This window comes from Lichenostomus cassidix, chromosome 3 (genome assembly GCF_008360975.1).
Source record: "Lichenostomus cassidix isolate B80296 chromosome 3, HeHo_3.0, whole genome shotgun sequence".
NCBI lineage: Eukaryota > Metazoa > Chordata > Aves > Passeriformes > Meliphagidae > Lichenostomus > Lichenostomus cassidix.
In genome coordinates this window covers 78,616,352-78,629,502 of record NC_139483.1, presented here as the reverse complement: position 1 = coordinate 78,629,502, position 13,151 = coordinate 78,616,352, and the positions used below count along the sequence as shown (strand labels likewise).

The 13,151-nt window shown below is 38.9% G+C and overlaps 1 protein-coding gene across 1 annotated transcript in view; it reads right to left on the bottom strand.

The window, feature by feature from the left end:
* Window positions 1–13,151, bottom strand: part of ME1 (malic enzyme 1) — a 155,030-nt gene that overhangs the window by 141,538 nt on the left and 341 nt on the right. The window lies entirely within an intron of this gene.

Sequence of the window (13,151 nt, the reverse complement as noted above, 5' to 3'; positions counted from 1 at the left end):
TGGAGCTTTTATGCATGTGCCACATTTCCTCATGGTAGCTGAAAGACTATTTCTTTGTATTTAAGTAAATAGATGCATGTAAGTACTTTCAGGGACAAAAAAAATGCTTACCATGTATACTTTGAGAGTTGCACTGCTGGCAAGTTGGAGCACAGCCAGACAAGCATTACCTTTCTGTAGCTACTTATATAATTATTTTCAGGATTAGGTTCACAGATATTAATTTGTCATGTAGGCTTTCTGGTCACTGCTGAAACCCTTAACAGAAAAAAAAAATAGATCTGCTTTGAATTAGGAAATTATTACAAAATACGGGAGCATTAAGATATAATTCTATATTTTGATGTTAAAATAGATTAATTTTGCTAACTGTTAAACCTTCATTGAGTTATCTTTCAAAGAAAATCTTATTTTGCTGGGTATTATCACTACAGGAGTGTGATTTCCAAGAATATCGTAAGAATTCATACATAAAGAAAATGTTTGCAGCTCCCATTTAGAGGACATATGCATGCATTTGTCATCACATTTCAGGAAACAATCAAAAAATTTAGAAAGATGGCTTTGACAGTAATAGTCAGCTCCACCATACAAGGCAGTTTTATTCAGCCTTTATACACAATTTCCATGCAGGACATTTTCTCTATGGAATCAACATCAGAATTCCTAAGTCTGGGAAAATAGTGGGTTCCAGATTTGTATGACCTCTGTCTACTCAATAGCTAGCAACATCTTTAGACAGCTAAATATACCCTTAGAATGTCAGCCTTCATTCACATCATGACATGCATTTAAGTCCTGGAGACATGAATTCTAGCTTAAGTGAAGTTTCACTGAGTTAAAAACTACTGAGTAGCACCTAGCTGGAGGTTAAAATACTTTTCTTGCAGAAAGTATTGACCTGAGTTTCCTCAGGCATTCAGGTGATAAATACTGAACACTTTCTCACCTCTTCTCCCTATTCAGCTGGAATGGAAGCAACCCTCTGAATGCTGCCCAGGACCAGGAGGCTTAGAGGAGGCAGCCAAGGGTCATCTACCACTTCATCTAATTGGAACTAATCTGCATGTGGCACAGCGTGGCCTGAAGCCAGGAGCAGGTTTAGCTACACAGATGGATGAGTTCTTCCTGCCTATTCAGATCTTCATTTTCCCCCCAAAGCATTCAGCACACGCCATGATTTGCAGTCCTGTCTAATGGATTTTCATGGGTCTAGGAAACTGTGCAGGAGACTGCATATCAATTAATACCCTCTCTACTTTTATTTGCAATATAGCAGAAGGTAAAAGGACATGGATAAAATATGTCAGGACTATACAGATTCAACATGGGTCTACTTAGATGTGACTTTTAAAGAGCTATCAGCTTCCTGACTGATTACTGCAAAAACTAGAAGATTCTTCCCTCCACCAAGAAAAGAAAGTGTAAACAGAAACTAGATCATAGCAGTATAAAGACAACGTAGCAAACATTATCTAAAAAGACTAATCATACAAGACAAAGTACTTCATACTAGTTTCCATCCTGAAAATTTCTCAAATGCTGTTTGCCTGTTCAGATGAGAAAACTAAATGACTAAGATTTAATATTCTTAGTGCATGACCTAGTTTCCAGTCCAGTGCCCAACCTACTAGAATATTATGTCTCTCTTGATGAAGCAGAGCTCACTAATTAAGGGGGGGAAAATGTGTGTACTCATACACATTGCATAGCTCTGAACTAAGACAAAGAAAGCTGTTAAGTATTTGTCAAGTGTACCTCAAAGCAAACCAGAAAGGGTGTCTGTCAGCCACACACACTGTTTAAATTGCTGGTGGTGCATTATGACATCTGTATGATAATTCCTATATTCATCTGTTCTTCTTACTGTGCTTTACCCACTTACTCCTTACTGCAGAACAGTTAGAGGACTTGGTAACTACAGAACCAGAAGAAAGTTACTTCTTGCCATAAACTACACAAAAGTAAGAAGTTAGGAAATAATATTAGTTTGAAGGATGAGGGTTTTTTTCCAAAAGAATGACACCTCAGAAGAAAGCACTCACTTTTTATTTCCTACTTGGAGTTTATCCCTGTAGTCCAAGAAACACAAGAGCTCAGTACCACAAACAGCCTGGCAGGAGCACAGAGGCTCCAGTTTCACAGACTCCTGATCTGGAACACTTTGGCTCTTAAAGCAAATGCAACACCGGTGGCTACAAAACAGAGCCAGACTGTTTATGTTTCCCCAGGTAAGATGCAAAGTGAAATGCTCTACTTTTTCTGTGCTTAGATGAAGTGCTCCTTTCAAGCAGCTGCTGAGGATGAGTGCTGCAAGCCCTTTTCGTACTGCAGTACAGTAAGACACTTTCTCAGATACCTCTTTACACAGACTCACCAAGATTCAGTTATTTATCCCCACCTACAATCAATGCACTTAGTTCAACCACTGTATTGTGCTAAATCTAAGAATTTGCATGTTCTATAGGAATTAAAAAACATAATTCAGAATTAGCAAACTTTTTCTACCTGACACTTGAATGGCCTAAAAAAACAGGCAGATGCCAAATTACATGAAAAAGAGTAATGCTTTATACAGACTTCATTTACAGAAAGCAATGCGATTAGAAAGCCTCAGTCTTAGAGAATCTGTCATGAACTCTTGTTTTAACAAAAAGAAACAACACAAAAAGAGATAAACCACACTGATTTTATGCTCTCCCAAGACTATAGCAAAGTCATAAATTTGCATCACTGAACTGTAAAACACTCCTGGGATAGAGGCAAATTGAAACATACTGAGACAGAGATGTCTTGGAATTGAAAGGACACCTGTCCCACATGAGCTCCATGAGCAAGAGCAAGGGAACAATTTCAGAGAAACTTGGAATTAACATGTCAAGCAGTGACCTAAAACATATGATCTGAGGAAGACTGAAAAGACTGGGCAGAGAAGAACAAACTGCTGCAAGATCTCACTCCTGCAGAAAGTCCAAAAGCCTGAATCCTAATCCCCTGAAAGAAGGCTCTTCAGTCTTCCCCAGCCCTTTCTCCTAGGACATGACTTTTAACAATGGCTTATGGCTGGGCAAAACCAAAGCTACAAAAAACTAAGGACCTTAGAGAATTACTCCAACTACTGCTACAGCACAAAATCAAAACTTTGAAATTAATTTTCACAATTTTTTTTCATTTTCCTGTAGCAGATAAATTTACCTTTCAATAGCAGAAATTCAAGTCAAATCAAACCAACATTAAGTGCTTTGACAGACTCCATTATTCATTTTACTTGGACAATACAATGTTCTTCTATTCTGACTTTTATCTGTAAATGCTGAAGTCTTTTTTACTATTTAGGTAAAGAGGCTTTACTGTCTCTTTCGTAAATACATCCCACACACATAAATCTGCTTTCTAAAGTCAGGTGTCTAGAAGATAAAATCTGGAAAGTCAGCTAGACACCAGTACTGTAAATATTAAAGTATGGTTCATACTCACCACTATGCACTCCTTTGCAGGACAGATTTAAGGCAAAGATTTTTTTTTTCTTGGTCATTAAAAAGACAGAATTATTTTTGCCTTTGTGGAAAAAGGAATTATGTATTTCAAAATAATTCTTGTTCTTTTAATGCAGAGCAGTACTATCTAAACTCTATGCCAAAAGCAAACTTAAAAGGGTATCACTCATAAGGGACAAAAGGAAGTCAACTAAACTGTGCTATCCAATCTGAACTGGATACCAAAATGATTTCATACCTCATAGCACCTGCTCTGTTCCAAAGGTGAACACAGTTCATTAATAAGACTGATGAATCTAAAATACTAACAGAAGATTCAAGACTGCATCTATTTAAGCAAAGTTAAATTGAACCAAAGGAGTTTGCAATTTTTCAAACCATTTGGAATGAGAAGAGGGATAAGAAGAAGCAGAACAGTGATTTAGTTTTATTATTAAACTCTGGTTTTTGAGGGGATATTTTTTTTTTCTAAGACAGAAATGGGTAACAGCTGCTACTCAAACAATAAAGTAAGTAAAAACCAAAGTATAAACTTGCAATAATAAAATGCATGGCCGCTCTATGCCTCATTTATATTTTAGGACTGATGAATGTGCTTTATGAGCTCTCACACAGAGAACTACATCCTGACATATTTCCACATCTTTGGCTGAAAGTCACAAGTATTCAGATCATAAGAGCTTCCTTTTCTTCTGTCCTATGTTATGTGTTCTTCACGTATACAAAAAGTATGTAGTCCACTCTTCCTCGGCTTCCTCTGCATTGTAAACAAATTTAGGTCCTGCTCAGAGAATTGTGTTTCACACAGGAATAGGCACTAACAGTATCCAAGTAAATACCAAACACTGATTTCAACAGAAAGTACACAGTGCACTGCAAGGACTGCCTCCAGGGTGCCCCGTGACCTCCTTCTTCTAAGGCAGGATTTTTGCTTCCGGAATTATGCAACAAATTACATTAGCAAAGCTTAAGACCAGAAAGTGTTTCTTTATGCATGCAATTCAGGGTTTATTTTTTCATTAACTCCTACAATAATGTGTACCAAGGAATACACATAAGTAATTCTTAGACAAAATTAGAGATCTGTTTTTAACAGAAACAAATTTAGCTTTCTCTACAACATTTTTTTTCATACAAATCACCCAACGATTTGGACTATTAAAGTTATCTTAATTAAACAAGAAATCAGATACTATAATATTCATCACTTGAAATAAATTAGTCAGACTAGCTAAAACCACTTACCTTGCAAACTATGACTATTTCAACATTTCCTTCTAAACAGGCTGCTAGGAAACAAGCTTTAGAAATCTGTGGATGTTAAAGGAGCACAAACTCTGCAAGTGACAATGGGTTGGGTTTTCGGGTATTTTTAAGGATCAGTGCACCAGGGCTAATTTCATGCCAATTTTGCAGCAGCTTTTTCTCTTGAAACCTTCTACCATTCATTTACTCTCAGCTTACACTACTAAAACTGGTATTAGAATCAGGTTCTTAGGTCTTCCCCTAATATCTCCTATACAAATCCATCATCTTCATAAAAGTCATGAGCTTATTTGTGAGTATTGTTCAAACTCTTAGATTCCCCATGGCTGAGAGATCCTGTCAGTTCCAGCTCCTGGAGCTATCTGTAATGTGCATCATACTGACAGTCCTTTGAGGCAATCTTAAAATTAATATCCTGCTGCATGTCATGAAATCAAGACAATCAGTCATAATGATAACTCAACACATAATTACACAGCAATTTTCTTATTACTCTGGAAGCATATAATTTCATTCTAAAAAAACTTTTCTGAAATGTAAATTCATGGGTATTCAGAATCAATTTGTGTGATAGGAATCATTTACTTCTTAATTAAAGATATAGATTTGCTATTGAGGAGAGAAAGGTAAAGGTAAAGAAAAGAGTATCTACATAAATGTTCAATATATGCAGGCTGCATAGGGTGAATATTAACAAAAACAATTCTTTCTGACATTTTCTTAAAGCACCTATTAGATGGCCTACCCTATCTTCCTTGACTTCATCCATTACTTCAATTTTTTTTTTTTGAAGATGAACAGACATACAACACATTTGACAGAGAGCTTGCACAGCTGCAATTTCAGAACCACAAGTCAATTCATAGTTTTTGAGAATAGGACACTGACAGTAAATAACACTTCTTAATATATCACTCAGGTAAGATAGATTTCTCATGACTTCAAGCCCTTCTAAAAGCAGTGCTGGTGATTCTCTATGATACTCCTCCCTGAATGGTAGGGCAGAATATTCTAGTGTCAAGCCAAATTCATCCTCTGCCTCTGTCTAGAAATCATCAGCATCTCTGTTTAAATATTTGAATTCTTATGTCACATAAAATACCTGGAAGCACCAAAGCCTTTCTGCAGTCTCTTGCAATTTAATGCATAGTCTTGCTACTTCTAGCTGTCTATGGGGAAGTTTATTCCAAGTCCCACCTGTTCTAGTTTGTAGATAAATGGTTGCTGTGTCATGTTTTTTCGCAGCTTCCTGTACAAAATTTTGGCTACCATATATTACAGACTGGTGATACTACTCACATTCTATTGCCTTTTTCCTATACCAGATTCAGCTCCTTGATGCTGTGTTAAACAGACAATGGAGATAATTTCTGTAAAACTATTCCCAGTCATGGGCCAGGCCTGGTCTGGGCACAAAATACAGAGAAAAGCCTCTCCATCAATGACAAGAACATTGGAACAAAACTTAACTAATGGCCTACTACCAACAAACTTTATTACTGTATAACCAATCTCATTAGACAGGCACACAAACTAATACTGTTATTTCTTTTCTCTTCTGCCCTTTCCAGCAGAGTCTTCCAGCCATGATGGGCCACAAAGCACACAGGCAACCTCCATTCATTTGCCCCAGCCAGGTGAGCACAAATGACACCTCACAAGAGCTTTTCAGACTGGCAAGAAGGACGAACCATGTGCTAAAGTGAAATCCCAGGATCATGCCCTCCACTAAATGATGCTTTCGAAGCTTCTTTGAAACAGCTATTCTGCTGTAAAATTCTCAGCTATAAACTGGAAAAAACTTAATGATGGACCTAACTGAAGGGTATTAATACTCTGTTTCAGACCTCCATCAGTAACATATTTAGCACACTGGCAGTGTGCTTAATCATCAGAGCTTGGAGCAAGGAGACTTTTGGCATGAAACTCTGCATCAACCTCTGTGGGCCTGTGGAACAGCAGCCAGAAGCAAGGCATGAATCAAATCCAGCCCACCTGAGCAGACAAGGAAGGAAAGCATGACAAAGCAAAGATGGCACATTTTAATCTGGGGTCATGGGTTAATAAGAAACACTGCTGGCACACACAGTTCTCCTCCTCCTCCTCTCGACAAGGCAAGCAGGGCTGGGGGAGAGAACCTTGTGCCTCCTACGGCCACAACTTCTATTTTTTTCAGCAACAGCTCTATACAAGACACTGGTTTAGCAGAATTGGATAAATAAAGTGCAGAATGCAAGGTAAGAACTTCTGTACTGAAATACATGCTTTCTGCAGAAAGCACAAATACTCTCTGCAATTTATTTTACCTAGACAGAAGTAAAATTTCTCAGTGAACTCTACTCCTATTTATTGTCAGCATCCATAAGTCAGATTAAAAAAACAAGTGCTTGGCCACTCAAGTTCTCCAGCCAGCATCTCTATAAAACTTAGTGTAGAAAGGCACATTTAACCCATTTTAAATACAGAGATCCTGCTTACAAGGTACTCTGTGCCAAGATAAATGTTTCTATTCAAATAGCATTTATAACCAATGGGCATAGAATTCCTCAATCAAAAGTAAAAAGGTCTATTTTGTATTCAACTACTGAAGTTCACAAGAAAATTACACAACTGAAAACTGTTTTTAATGCCCAAAGCAGCTTTGCAGCAAAACAATTCTAGGTTTCAGCATCCTGTGACAACTCATAGCACTATTCAGTTGCTATTACTGCTATATAGCTTACTGCTTTGCTTTTTCTCCTTCATTTTGTTTGCTTTGAATTCAAGTCACAGAACTTTGTTCCCAACTCGCTGTCTCAGCATTCTGCTTCATAACTGCAAGCAAAGAACTGGAGGCCAAAAGGAAGAAAAGAACATAACACCAACCACAGCAACTTACCTACTAGGTCAGGAGCAAAATATTGGAGGCAATGACTGCTGTGAGCTGTATACATGAAATAGAAGATGGTGATAAAATAATCTGATTTAAATACTTTGTGTTTTTCAAAGACTTTTTCCTTATTAATAGTATGCAGGACAAACCTGCCTTAAAGTAAGAAAGATGGGAAAAAGCACAGAATTTATTTTAAAGGCCCTTCAATCATACTGAAAATAAAAGCAGTCACATAAAAGACATCCTGCACGACTACTCCTCCCTCACACCACAAGAAAGTGACCATAAGAAGGAGGAATACACTGCCAATGTGACAACCTCCTTACCCAGCCCTGTGGTACTCACCAGTGAGCCACTGTTGAGCTCACACCCTTGCCCAAAACCCAAGCAAACAAGGTGGCTGCAGTTTTGCCAGTCTGCAACTTATGATGCTGATTCTTATAGAGCAAACAGCTCTTGTATGATCCAGCCTTACACTTGAAGAACCTCCTGGTTTAGGCTGCCATTCAACAGAACAGAAACTCCAATGTTGAAGATCCCAGTGACAGATGAAAAATGCAATGTTTGCCAAACACACAGGCAAAACTGATAGAAGTTCACTCAAAAATGCTTCAAAGACCAGATTTATTCACTTTTTTGCTAGCACAACTATACCATGTGCTCATGTCAAAGACCTGAAAAATCACATGTGCTTACCCCTATCAAGATCAGAATTGCTGTGTTATGTGGTCTGGTAGGGATAAGTATCAAGAACTGTTACTGTTAAAAACTACAAAGTTTGAAAGGGGAAAAAGTTAAAGAAAGTAGAAGATAGTAAGAGTGATCAGCAATTACACTAAAAAAAAGTTCCTCAAATTATACTTTTACTTTCTAATGGAGCTGACAACCTTGTCCTCTAAAAAACACTATCATACCTACTACCACTTAAAATTAAATAATCCCTTGCAATATGAAGTAACTTCCAGAAGAATCTACCTTACAAATTAATTACTAATTATGGATACTTCTAATATGCCATTTAAAGAAGTGTTTTCCTCCTCCATTCCCAATATCATCAGCTTTCTTCCAAAAATAGCTATCTACAGCTAAGGCAAAGGCAACATTCATTAAGCACTGGCCATTTCGGAGGACCCACCCAAGGCACACACAGGTTTTAGATGAGAAAATATTAACATTATCAATAGAAGAAGAAATAGGCTTCTATTGCTTGGTATTTGATAAAGGAATAGATTTATTTAAAGGAAGTTATAAATGCTTCTTCTATTTTACCCATCAAACAGAAAATCTCACTGGAACACTTCTGATTATTTTACTGAGGTTTGGGTTTTCTGAGACCTTTATGGGGTTGCCCACTAATGTGAAATTCATAACACCTTTTTTTATATGTCACCCAATCCAATCACAGGTTTATACTTTCTCAAAACCAAATTTGCTTTTAGAGAGGCAACTAGCTGTATACAGAACAAAATCTATCTATATTTCACAAACATTCTCATCCCACGGTCTGAAACGTAGGGCAAAATGCAATGTCCGTGAATCTCACTAAAAAGTTTACAATTGATTTTTATTAAATTAGTGCACCTAGTGCAATCTGATAGGAAAGACAAGGTTATATCTTAATAACCCTCTAATAAACTGCTTATTTCCTCAGTCTGGAACTGATTATTCACCAGAGACATCCTCCACTCTTCTGCCTCTCCTGAGGGATCCAGCTGACCCACTGTCAGAAGGAAGACATTGGGACAAATAGACCTTTGCTCTGTTCCAGTATAGTTCTTCTACAGTAAATCCCATAGTAAGTCAATGCACTGACAGTCAACTCCAGCATCACATCCAGGAGATGTAAAGATAAAACACCTATGCAACTGCAGATGGGATGGACATTGGGAACTCTCAGATAGTCAGCAGTCCTATCAGACGGTCCATTCTGAAATTCTCCAGCGCTCCAGTGCAACTTGAATAAAGGGAAAGGAAAAAAGAAGGACCCAGAGCTTGCAAGCATATTATACGCAGCAATGACAGCAGCAGTCACTCAGTAAAGGAGTTTAAATTAGGCATCTGGGGAGGAGAAAGTGCCCTCCAACATTTAGATTTAATAGAATCACTTATTTACTGCTCACTGAATTGCTCTGCAAGAATACAAAAGCAGCCTGGAAACAAAGCATTTCTCAATCAGGGAAGAGTTTACACTTGGCAACTAATACAGGCTATTGGGAAAGTTTTGTACTGAAACGCATGTTTGTCTATCTTCACACTGAGATTCTGAAAATAAGCAGCTTATGGGAAACTGATTTGCTTAAATATTAAAAGGCAAAAAATTAAAGATGGAAGTGTAGTGTTAAACTATTTGTGTGCTTTAAAATTGTAAACTTGCACACTAAATAAAGCATTGATGAGATTTACAGTAGGGAAAGAGCAAATTACTTCCACACTTCTGTAGCTCATCAGCTTAAAGAGCATACAACTCGCAGCCAAATCTATTTCAGTAAAAAGAAGTGAAACTCTGTTTGCTTTCCTTGTAATTGCTATTTACAATGTTTGGTTGCCTAAGGGAAAAAGACAGACAATTACCAGTGAGGTTCTAAATACACTTTTAAACACTAACAGCCTAAAATTTCAGACAATGAACTGAATTACAATTATTGTCCATAGACTTGGACACACATCCTCAAGTAATTAAATTCAGTCTGTTACAACCCACTGTTTGTCATGATTTTTGATGTATCACTGCTGCTGAGATGGCACAAACCACTCAGTGACCCAAAATGCTTCGGGGTGGGGGCAGGGGAAAGGGAGGGGAAATAAATCACAAAACCACCAAGCATTTTTATTTTAACTTTTCCCCAGTGGAGGTTGGACATGTTTGTGCATTACTAACATAGTAAAACATACAGGATTTAAGAATTATATTGCCTAGGGTATCAATTTTGCCATCCAAGTAGAAGTAGAGGCCAAGCAGAAGAGAAGAAATTTGGGTGTTTACGCTGGCATTTACACAGCCTCTTCTCTCACAAGCAGTCAAGGTTAAATATAAAAAGCAATGTATGAATGAGCAGAAATCCAGTTTTATTGCTCGATGAGTGGGGCACTTAAATGGAGCACCTAAATGGAGATACGGTTTGGGGGTTGGGTTTTCTGTTTTGGTTGGGTTTTTCGCTTTTTAAATCTAGCACTTATTTCTTCTTACATCTGGTTTTTAACGATGTTAGAGTATAAATGGTTCCATGTAAAATTTTCAACTTGTCCGAGAAAAGGAATGCATTATTTGAGGACAGAGGTCCCAAGCTTCCACATACTGCAGCACATTTCAGTTTTACCTGCTTGACATGGTATCTGTCTTAAGAGACCCTGTAAACATAATTTGCCTTCTTTTTCTACAAGTCACTGCTAGATACCACTATTTAGTACTTACAGTCTACTTCTGCCACATATGTGCAAATAGGCCTCTTAAAAATGGCACCATTTCCAAAAGAAAGTGCTGATCTTGAAAAATTACAATGCCTTGACAAGGCCAAGATAGGAGAAAGTTCTGGCACCTTGCAGGACTGCAAAAAAATCCCTGTACTTTAGAATCATTAAAGGAGATATTTTATCTACTTCAAATTGATTTCTCAGCAATCTGATGCTTGTTTAACAGCCTTGGCAACAGAGAGTGAACTGGGAGTAGCAGCTTCCATGTGTGCAGGCAGGCCACAAGCTATCAAACTGGCAACCATGCCCTTGACATACTTGAATTTAGTGCACCTATACAGAATCAAATATATACCTATTAGGGTGTGGGTGTACATACAGATATTAGGGTGTAATACATCTACACCAACAAAAACATCACCTGTCTCGGACAGAAAACTGGATTATCTATCCTTTACCAAACCAGGACCAGACTTCTCTCACAGGCATGAAGACCAGATTTCTCAACTGAGCATTTCTAACATTGAATTCTGTTCACTGGGTGGATGTTGCTGGTATTGAACAACCATCTTTTCCTGCTTCACTTCTCTATGGTACACATGTGCTATACCACAGCTGAGAGGGTTTGAAAGAATAAAGAAGAACATGGTGCCAACCCATGAAGGTTGTCAGTTTGACCCTTTCATTTAAGAGCTGGACTCGATAATCCTTGTGGGCCTCCTCCAACTCAGAGTATTCTGTAACTCTTGTAACTTAAAATCAAGCAAAACCCTTCCTCTTTAGCACTTGATCTGATGACCCACCCTTATGGTATGCTGTCCAGAGGCAAGAGGTATGGTGTGTGAGGGGAAAACCATAGCAATGAGCCTGCCTCTGACTACCCTTTAGTCAATGCATTTTACAGCAGGCCCCTTTTTATTTCTTAAAACAAGGTGAGTTTTTTGTTGGGTTGGCCTTACTGGTTATGCTGAATCAGACTTTTTCCATTAATATTACAGCTGCTTAAAAGCAACCCCAAGCAAAACAGCCTCTCCTTGAGAGTTTTATTTTTTTGGTTAATTTTCCTTTAACCTGACCTCAGGAGACCTTCTCAGGCCTACAAACAGGCTTCAGACAGCCTCTAAGGAAACTCTGTAGTCAAGCACCAAGACTAATAAAAGCACTATTCACCTAACTAATACATGGAGCTTTTAGCGATGAGTCAGCCTATCCAGTAAAACTAGAGATGTAGTTTTTGTCAATTTATCCAACTCAGCAATAAGCAAAATGACTGCATATGCATTCTAATGCAGATGTACAAGTGAGAGCACTATTCCAGGTAATGGGCAAGGTGAAATTTGGAGGCAACGGCCTGACCAAGGCTTTATGTGCTAGGTGGGATTTATTATCTATCTTTAAGCATTTTTCATTTTGGCAGCAAACTCAGGGCTCATCATGCCAATTTAATTATTTTCCTATTTGAACTTTGCATCTTTATCAAGGCAGTTGTGCAAACACTTGTCTACTCAGCTTTGTTTTTCCCAGACTAGTTTTACATGTTTAGAAAATTTTATCAAGCTGAATTATCATTCTTAAGCAAATTAGAAATGCATCAAGAAGGTTTTGCAGTGCTATGGCATCCCTTAGCAAAGCTGACTGCATTCACTGATGCAGAGCGGGGAGGAAGCTGCAGTTGCATTTTGGAGCTCCAAGTGGAATAGAGGTGATAAACACATGTTCCACCTGCCAGGGGAGAAAACGCAGGACAGCACCAACAGCCACTTTTGCCCGCAGGAAAGGAGGTGGGGCATCCGCGGGAAAGAGGATTGGAAAAGGAGGGTACCGGGCAAACACAAGCACGGCACCAGGAACTCGCATGCGAGCGGATAACTTTCAGCAGCATCCTCCTCCCCGTGCTGCTGCTGCTGCAGCTCCTCTCCCCGGGGGGATCCAGCGGGGATGGCTCCGCGGCCCGAGGCCGGTGTGGCGGGAGCGGGCAGGGCGCCGGCCGCCCCCCGCCGCCCGAAGGAAGAGGAAGCGGCGCCGGGCCCGCAGGAAGTGCCGCTGCCCCGCGCCCGCCGCCCCCGGCCCGGCGGGCGCTGCGCCGTGACAGGTGGCGACAGCGA